Genomic DNA, 9876 nt, shown 5'->3' on the forward strand with positions numbered 1-9876 from the left:
TAACAGAACCGTTTTTCAACCGTCAAGTAACCGTATAAAATAGTTAAAACCCTTAACCGTTAACCGTAAAAATAGATTAGTTACGGTTAAAAAATAAAAATTAACCGTAAATGTATCAAAACTGTTAGTTAACTATATGGTTAGCCGCACTATTAACCGCATAGTTAGAACTTTAAAAATACAACTGTAAGTGCGTATAATGCAAAAAAAATATCGAATGTTCAGATAAAGATTTTTTAAAAAGTAAATGATACCGCATATTAAAAAATTTACGTTAGCAAAAATGATTTTTTCTCAAATAAATATATTGTAATGCTATATTTCTCGAAATGAAGAAAATTTGATTTATAACATACTTTTTCATCTTATTAAAAGTAGTATAAAAAGATAGATAACTCGTAAGATTTTGCCTCTGATAGTAACCGTATCGTAATCATCAAATAACCGTAATTGTATTTAACCGTAACCGTTGTAACCGTAACCGTAGTTAACCGTAACCGTAGTTAACCGTATATATAGTGGTTAAGGTTACGGTTAAAGAAAATTTATAATTGTATATAACCGATGGTTAATCAACCGTAACCGTAATAACCGTAACCGCTCGTGGTCATGCCTAGCCTACAAATAATTTTAGATGGTCCTGCATATGAAAATATAAATCGCGTTAAAAAGAGAAGAAAGCTGGTAGCTCAAACGGCATCACGACTATAGCCAGCTAAAGGAGGAGGGACTTGAAGGTCCTGAGTTTGAACATCGAAGAGAAAAATAACTAACATGTTTCTCCATATTTCCCTTAGCCAGTTTCTGACTTCTTAACTGTAGCTTTACCCGGCGATTCTATTAACACCGGCAATAAAATACTTCATTTAGTGGTTCAACCTAATCTCAATATTGTTTGCTCCATGCAGCCAAAGATACTTAAAAATTTATAAATTATGGCTTTTATTGCTTCATTTGTATATAAATCAAGCAATTGCGGGATATGTGCATAAATTGGCCTAAATTACATCATTTTATGTGGTTTCACCTTAGAACTATGAAATAAGAAAACCTGTAGAAGAACCAATGCTCATTTAGTCATTTAACTTTGACTTCTTTGCGACTGGTCCTTCCATTTGCATATGATGGTTTTTGGTTTTGTGGAGGCGAAAATTAGCATATTAATCATGATAAAAGAGGAATATTATATAAAAAGACTTATAAAATCGATAGCATATATAAATTGATCACCAAAAAGGTTTACTATCAATAGGGCAAGAGTCGTGGTAACAAAGTTGGCGAGCAAGTCATTAGGTCGATGCTCGCCGTCGCCAATAACGTCCCTGACGAGAAGCCTTTTTTTTTTTATCACCAGTCTTCACAGTGCCATATGTTTAGAATTAGGATTTCGATAAACATGATTCAAGATATGTGTTAAAAGTCTTGCAACGTTGCCTATTTACTACTCATGGTCAGCTTGCGAGTCCTTGCTTCTCCGTGTGATGCTAAAGCCTCTTTGTTGTTGCCTTGCTCTGGTTTTGATGTGTTGATTTGTTTGTTACCTCTATGGGGAGTTGATTAGTGTTGTCTTGTGCTTTAGTTTGTGGATTAGAAAACTTGGCTTTTGGAGGAGCTAGTAAGACCATTCGGAAGTGTAGCGTTGTTTTGTAATGTTTGGATTTAGCTCTGTGCTATGCGATGTCGGAGAAAAAGCTTGGTAGAGTGAGCTAATGCTATCGTTTCCTCTGGTTCGTGTGGTTCCGCTCTGAGAGAGCTCATGGAAAGTTCATAAAGCCGCTATCATGTGATGCGAGGAGAGTCAGTGTTTTAGTTCTTTGTGTACTTCGCCGCTGCTGGTTCAGTGTTCGCGGCCTTTCGCTTGGTTATCAATGAATCGGTCATCACCGTTTGACAACATGTATCTTTCTCTATGAAGTGTCATCGATGGAATTCATCAAAATCGTTTTATCGCTTTATTGATTTTTTTGCTTACATGTTTTTTATTCTTTTTTGTCATAGGACCAAAAATATAGAATTTACTTTGTTGTAACTCCTAATCGTTTTCATTTTTTAATGAAATATTAACATTCTTAGCAAAAAAAAAATCGAAAGTTGCATGCCAAATATGAACTAAAGATAAATTTGACTAAAAATTCTTTAACTATGAACTAAAACAGACATTATACCAAAATATGATTTAAGTACGTTTTATATTGGTTATATATAAACCGAAAAGTCTTAAAACTCAAAAATATGAATACAAACCCAATCATAATCCCGGTTGGATACCATAACATTAATCTTCAACCACGAAATAACATGTTTCCAGTTTATTTGATTTTTAAAATTGTAAATGACATTTATATCCCCCGTTCAAAAACTCGGCCAAATCGGCCGATTCCACGGCGGCTAGTCGCTCGGCGGCACCTTACCGCCGGGATTTTTGTATAATCGGTTAAATAATCGGATTTGTTAAGAAAAATTCTGTTTTTTTTTTTCTTTTATAAGTTTGGATTAAGTTAGGATGTGTTAGATCTATAAGCTTATGGTCTAAAAGACAACAAAAACACATTAAAATGATTGATTTAATTAAAAAGCATTCATGGCCGCTGTAGATTAGGGTTTCACAGTCGAATATCTTAAAGAAGATGATACAAGAAATTACAGTTTTACCCTCTTTTAAAAAAAAATGAAAAAAAATGAATGATGGTGTGTTGGTCGGGTATTGAATCCATGACAAGAAGTAAACACCTGGTCAGAAAACACTAGACCACAATTATAACTTTGTGACTTTGGCAAAAATATAGTTTATATATTGTTTTAAACAAAAAAGCCCTAAAATTAATTCCCGACTAATCCTCGATTAATCTCCAATTTCTTCGCTAGGCGCTAGGCCCGACCTGAGCGCCCGACTAGCGCCTAGCGATTTTTTTAACATGGTTTATATCTCGTGGTAACACTCTAGATAACACGGAACACTCTAGCTAAAGTTAAGACAATAATTTCCGCAACAGTTTTTTTTTTCTTTTCTGCGAAATGATATATTCACAACAATATATATATATTTTTAAAATAATAACCATTATTACATAAGGTATGGGGCAAAGGCCATACAGTTTTTGACAAGATAATTGGATAAAGTCACAACAGTAATTTAAAGGTAACTTTGATTGGAATCCTACCCTATGCATATACACTGAATTATCAAAAGAATCCACTAATATTCAAGAACCAATTACGGATTTGCCATTTTTTTTAATGGCATTTGTGGATTTTGTTTTTTTTTTTAAATAGTTTGTGGATTTTGCCATTTTTCAGAGTGATTTAACATGCGTTTTATCCGTTATGTTTGGATTTAGTCGGTTCTATTTATTCTTAGGGTTTAATATTTGGTATAAGTACATTTTTAAGTGTTAAAAAATGACAAATCCAAAAGATTTTTTTGTAAGCATGGCATTTTCAAAAGATTTTGGGAAAAAAAGGGCAAAATCAACAATAATCCCAATATTCAATTATGAGGTAGAAATGGAAGTGGAGGCAGGTCCAATCAACAATAAATCCAATATATGTATATCCATTTTAATGTTTAATTGTAATTCACGTGTTTATTAAACAAAATGAAAAATATTAGAGCACCCTTATTGGTAAGCTCTTAGTGTAAATCTTAGGAATATTTTTAATATTACTTTTGAATTTTTTGACTTAAGAGGTTGTTAATTGGTTTTAAATTTTATTTGTCTCTATTGGTAGACTCTTAATTAGAGGTTCTTAGAAGAAAAAAAAATATTTTTGTAACTACACTCCTTTTGAATTGCATAAACAAATGTTTTTGTTGTAGTGAAACCCAAGTTCTTGTGTTTTCTTATTGAAACCGACCAATACAAAAACTTTGTCTACTACTTAAAATGCACAAGAACCATTTATCTTCTAGTACTTGACACCACACTTATCTTCTACTTGACTTCTCTGCTCTCATAATCTCTGCCTTCTCACCACATTTCATCTCTGATCTTGTTTACTTGACTTCTCTGCTCTCATAATCCCTTGGCAGCCCTGGCCCGAGAACATGCATTCGCAGATACTGCTTCTACGGCAACAAACTTGCTTGGACCCTACATTTATAAGTAAATTTTCTGAAACTGAAGCTACATTACCAAATACATTACCAAACTATTTAAGTCTTTCTCATAAACTCAAAACATAATCATTCTAAAAATTAGAATTCAGAAAAAAAAACTCATTGAATTCCAGTTCCTGCAGAGCAAACACCTTTGGCATCACATGTTTTTGAGATTCCATTAACAACATTACTCTCGATCACTCCTCGATCAACGTAATTTATCAACAATAACAGTTTCATGAGTCAAGAACACAAATCAACAATAACATAAACGAACACAACTAATGAAAGGATCCCTCAATGCTCAAACACTAAAAACTGATGCTTTACAAAAATAATGAACTGGATTGAGACAAATCTGAAGTGCTAAAATCCTTTACCGGTGGTCTTCAAGACTCAATTGCGATAAAACTGTGCCAAAGCCACAAAAGGTTAATGCGTTGATTCGTCAACAGAATTGACTAAACTAAGTGGTCTAAGCTACAATATCCATTCACAGCATTAACGTTTCATCAGCATTTATCCGATTCCACACCACAATGAACGATTAAAAGTAAGGCAATTGAGCAATATCGATGAACAAAAATCTAAACTTGAAACTCTTAGAGAAGAGTGAAGACACGAATTAACTAAGAGTAAAGCAAAATAACTGAAATCAAACACTGATAAGAACGAAACGCATCCAAGACGAAAGAACAAAGCCAACCAATTGATTAATCAAAGAAAACCCTAAATTGAAACAATTTGGGGTCTCTCGCAATCAACGAAACGCTTTGTACTCTGCTCGAGGTAACAAGATTTCAAAGAAAATCCTCCAGGATGGAAGAAATTACCTCCTTGGTCGCTGGAGAAGAAGAGAAACGCGTGAAAAGAGAGAGAGAGGAGGAGAAGAGAAAGAAACGCGTGACGGTTTCGTGGCACCTCCTTTACACCCAATTATCGTGCGCCACGTGGCACCTCTTAACTGTAGAAAATGTTCCTTAGAGCATGATTATAGGTAGTCTCTTAGAAATATTTTTTAGCAATATTTAAGTAATTTATTTGTAAAAGTTATTGTTAAGAGATAGTATTTTTGAGTTAAGATTTTTGTGTGATTAATGGTAGGCTCTTAACATGTGGTTCTTAGAAGAAAAAAATATTAATATAAAAATAAAATTTATATTTATTGAAAATTTAATAATTATTGCAAATTAAAAAAATTAAAACATACATGAGATACAACTTATAACATAAATAACATAAAGCACAAATGTTTTAAACTTAATTTCTGGAATATTTAGTCCATATATACTCGACCAAATCATTCTTCAATTGTTGATGCATTCTTCATACGGTTAGTTTGCTAAGGATATTTTCAGATATTTCGGTTATTTTTGAGTATTTTTGGATATTTTCGGTTATGTTCGAGTATTTTTACTATTTTTATATATTTTCAAGTATTTTTGATTATTTAGTCTATAAATAACTAATTATTTTGAAATGTATTTCGGATATTTTCGGTTATTCGAAATATATCGGTTCGGTACCGATTTTGGTTCGGTTTATTTATCCATGCCTAATTTAACTCATCAACCATTCATACACGGACATGTGGCCGTCTCTTAGCTTCACTTTTGGCTCTTAGCTAAGAGACGTCTCTTAACTATAAGTTTGATTTTTGAATTGAATTAAATTAATTAATGCCTAAGATCTACCTAAGAATTTGCTAAGAGTTTACCTATAAAGATGCTCTTTATCGGAAGTATCTTAGCAAAAATCTTAGGTTAGAATTAATTAAAATTAAATGATAAATCAGAGTTAAAGCTAAGAAACGTTGAAACGTTGCTTAGCTAAGGAACGTTACTTAAGCTTTTTTTTTTTTTTTTTTTCTTCCGGAACGTTACTTAAGCTAAGAGGGGAGACACGTGTAAAACTAAAGAAGAAATTTTTTTTTTTGCCCGTGTTTCTTTCTCTCTCTCTCTCCGACGGCAAAAAAACGAAGAGAAAATGCTTTCAAATCTTCGTCTCCGCCGTTAATTGTTACAGCCGGTGAATCGGAGGATGGCATCTTCATCATCTCAACCGACGGCGGCTCTCCACGGCGCCTCTGGTTCATCTAATCGGCGAAGGAAGGTTTTTAAATCGGAGAGTCATTTATGAAGTTCTCCGAGTTTTATTTCAAGAAATCTGACAAAATCCGTAAGATTTCTCTTTCTCATAGTAGGAATCCCATTCTATAAATACTAATTGATGTAATTTGATTGGTATTTGAGTGATTTGAAATTAGGGTTCATAGATTTGGGAAATTTAGGGTTTTTCGTAGTTAGTGAAATTAGGGTTATTTGAAGCATCTATCAGTGTGTTTTGAGTTTTTTGATTGCTATTTCGTAATATTTAAAGCAAAATCCAAAAGATTTGATTTCTATTTCAGTTTTTAAAAAATTGGATATATTGATTTACCCCAAGAGTTTGCTTGAAGAGATTGCACGGATCATTGCTAAGCATCCAAGACTTCTAGTATATAGCAATAAAACGTTCTTTGGTCTTTTTCAGTTTGTTTGTTTTTGCTGAACTGTTTAAGCTGAAAATAACTCTGTTTCTTTCATTTATTTTATAGGTGCTTTCGGGTGAAATATGTGAACACATTATTTATGCACCGGCAACACACACAAGCTTTGCTTCTTTGCCAGACATGTATGAAAGAACTTTGACAATAAACGGTTTCTCAAAGATAAAGTTTTTATTATTGAGTTGGCTTCTAATGTCGACCGATCGAATTCTTTGCTGATTGTATATCATGTAAAAGGCTTTCGCAATGACGGGTTGGAGGCTTGGTTATCTTGCTGGTCCTAAACATATTGTGGCAGCTTGCAGTAAATTACAAGGCTAGGTATCTACGTATAAACATATTTCTCTCCAAATCTTTATCGAAAAACGCAGTGATCATGAGATGAAATCGGTTCTGGTTTTTGTTTAAAGGTTACTTCAGGAGCTAGTAGCATTGCTCAGAAAGCGCAGGTGTTGCTGCACTTGGGTTAGGCAAAGCTGGAGGAGATACAATTGCAGAGATGGTTAAAGCATATAGGGAAAGACGAGATTTCTTGGTTAAAACTTCTATATGTTGTAACTTCTATATCAGCTTTGTCTCCATTCCAATAAAAAGCTCTCTCTTTATACTTTGTTTTTTTTCCTTCAAGTTCGTGTAACCAAACCAACAAAAAACCATTCTTTTCATTGTAAATAATTTATTAGAATTTAAGGTTGCGTATAAGATCACGACAAAAGAAACATTTTCCCTATTTTTGCCCTCTCATTTTCTCTAAAATCACTAGCTTTTTACCTACAAAACTAGGTTAGAGCCCACGGTACCACCGCGGGGGAAGATTTTTTGTTACGTTTGTTTGTGATTTGATTTTTTAACATTGTTTGTTGTGTATTGTCGTTATTGGAATGTGAATGTAGTGTAGACGAATTTAAATTATATAATATATAAGACATGGTTATTTGTGTTAGATATTTGTTATAATAGGGCCCAATATGAAGCCCATCGTTTGATTGGATATTAATGGAACTGGGCTTAGATATTATCAAATAATAAGGTTGCAGTATGAAATGTGTTTGTTGAAAGAGTCAAATACGTGTACAAACAATCGGAAAAAAATAATAAAAAATTCTGAAACGAAGAAGACGATATCTCGAATCTTCTTCTGCAATGAAATCTAACTATCCTACAGACCCATCATCAGTGAAAATAAATCTAACGAATAAAGTCGATTATTTATTATAATAGATAATCGCGGTTATTAATGATGATTAAAGAAAAATAAAAAGAAAAGACTGATTTAAAGTTTTTGAAAGAGCTAATAAATGGAAAACAACAGAGTAATGGAAATAAATCTTCATTTAGGCGCAAAGATCTTCTTCCCATGGAGAGTTTTGGTGATTGATAAATCGTCTGCTATCACACGATTGACTTTGAAAGTATCCAATCCTTCAAATATATTTTCTTGTTCAACAGAAACAGAGAATATGAATGTTTGACCAATCAATTTTTGGATACGATCAGGAATTGTTGTGTAGGCAGTACTCTGTAAAAACAAAACATAATTCGTTTAAACTTATAGGACTAAAAGTATAATGCTTAATAAAAATAATGTATAATGAGTACCTCGTTAAAAGGAGTAGGTATCTAAGCTGATGCCGGCAGGTTGACCATGAAAAACGCAGGATTATCGAAGCAAATCAATTTGGTTTCGCCAGAGTTGTCATTAACGTTGAGATGAAGTTTATACCTGTTAAATAATTGTCGCATTAGACTAACTATGTTGGAAAAACATATATCTCAATACTAATTAAAGAACCACCTTGCCATGACATTAGTGACATTAGAATTGCAGTAGCCACACCAAAAGATTTGTTCAAGACCAGAACTGGACTTATTTGTGGAACTACCAGTGGTACCAACTTGTTTTATCTTTTTATTACATGTCAAGCAGCATAAATATGACCATCCCCAATCTTTATCTATGCCATAAATCTGACACTGAAGATTCACTTGGCCAACCTTAAAAACAAAATAAGTACTGATTATATACAAAATACAAAATAATGTAGTATGGTATTGAAATGGTCATATTAGAACTAACCTTAGTGGAAGCAATGAGTTGTGCAATAGTTGTTATTGGGATGGTGGGCGAGATTTGCTGGATATTTGGAAGTATAAAAGCTAAATAAGATTTTGAAGATACGTTTTGCATTTAAATCTCATCATAATATATGTTTTTAGCAATAGCAGTAATTATCGTAATAATTATTTCTATGATTCGAATACAAAATAAAGTATGTAATATATTGTGGGCGAGATTTGAGGAATTTTTAGACGTATTTGAGGAAGGTTTGACAAATTAATGAATTAATGAATAAAATTTGATCTCGAGGACAATCCAGAAGATCATATTTAACTTGGTCGCCAATTTTCCGGAAATCAATTTACTATTTTGTAATTATACCCAAACAATGTTAGATTTTAATTTAGGAAGATCCGATTAGCTAAATTCCGGGTTATTTTTTTTTTAAAACCCGACCCAAGTACATTTGTACTTCTCTTTTAATAGTATAGAGATTAAAATTTTAAACATAATTTTTTATAATACATTTGACGATTATTAAAAATCATCATACCGGATTCTGACATCCACCATGATCACATTCGTTTTCTTGAATCAAATTTGTAGTATGTGAATTATAAACTAATTAAACACTTATCCAATCAAATTTGTAAAGATGTCGAGCGTGTTTTTGGAGTTTTCCAGAAATTAAGTTTAAAACATTTGTGTTTTATGTTATTTATGTTATAAATTGTATTTCATGTATGTTTTAATTTTTTTAATTTGCAACAATTATTAAATTTTCTATAATTATAAATTTTATTTTTATATTAATATTTTTTTTCTAAGAACCACATGTTAAGAGCCTACCATTAATCACACAAAAATCTTAACTCAAAAATACTATCTCTTAACAATCACTTTTACAAATAAATTACTTAAATATTGCTAAGATTAATTTCTAAGAGACCACCTATAATCATGCTTTTAGTTCCTTAACTAAGGAACGTTCCTTAGTTGTTATCACTGTTTTCTAATTTAAATTAAATCAATCTAAAACCTAAGATTCAGTTAAGGACTTGCCGATAATCCTGCTCTTATGGCTATGATTGGTAACCAATTTTAAAGCTGTACAGCTTTGACAGTTACCAATCACAAAAACTTTATGAAAAACGGTACACTATAAAAAAA

At 32.3% G+C, this 9876-nt stretch overlaps 2 long non-coding RNA genes across 2 annotated transcripts; one reads left to right on the forward strand and one right to left on the reverse strand.

Annotated features, from left to right (window-relative positions):
• Positions 1–3752: 3752 nt before the first annotated feature.
• On the reverse strand, positions 3753–4992 carry LOC110226921. Its single transcript, XR_002330802.1, has 2 exons — positions 4933–4992; positions 3753–4091 (listed from the first exon to the last, which is right to left on the reverse strand). It is a non-coding gene; the product is annotated as an uncharacterized LOC110226921 (long non-coding RNA).
• A 1037-nt stretch (positions 4993–6029) lies between these two features.
• On the forward strand, positions 6030–7252 carry LOC9299221. Its single transcript, XR_002331036.1, has 3 exons — positions 6030–6277; positions 6696–6968; positions 7058–7252. It is a non-coding gene; the product is annotated as an uncharacterized LOC9299221 (long non-coding RNA).
• Positions 7253–9876: the final 2624 nt, after the last annotated feature.

The sequence above is a fragment of the Arabidopsis lyrata genome, assembly GCF_000004255.2.
Source record: "Arabidopsis lyrata subsp. lyrata unplaced genomic scaffold ARALYscaffold_9, whole genome shotgun sequence".
Classification (NCBI taxonomy): domain Eukaryota; kingdom Viridiplantae; phylum Streptophyta; class Magnoliopsida; order Brassicales; family Brassicaceae; genus Arabidopsis; species Arabidopsis lyrata.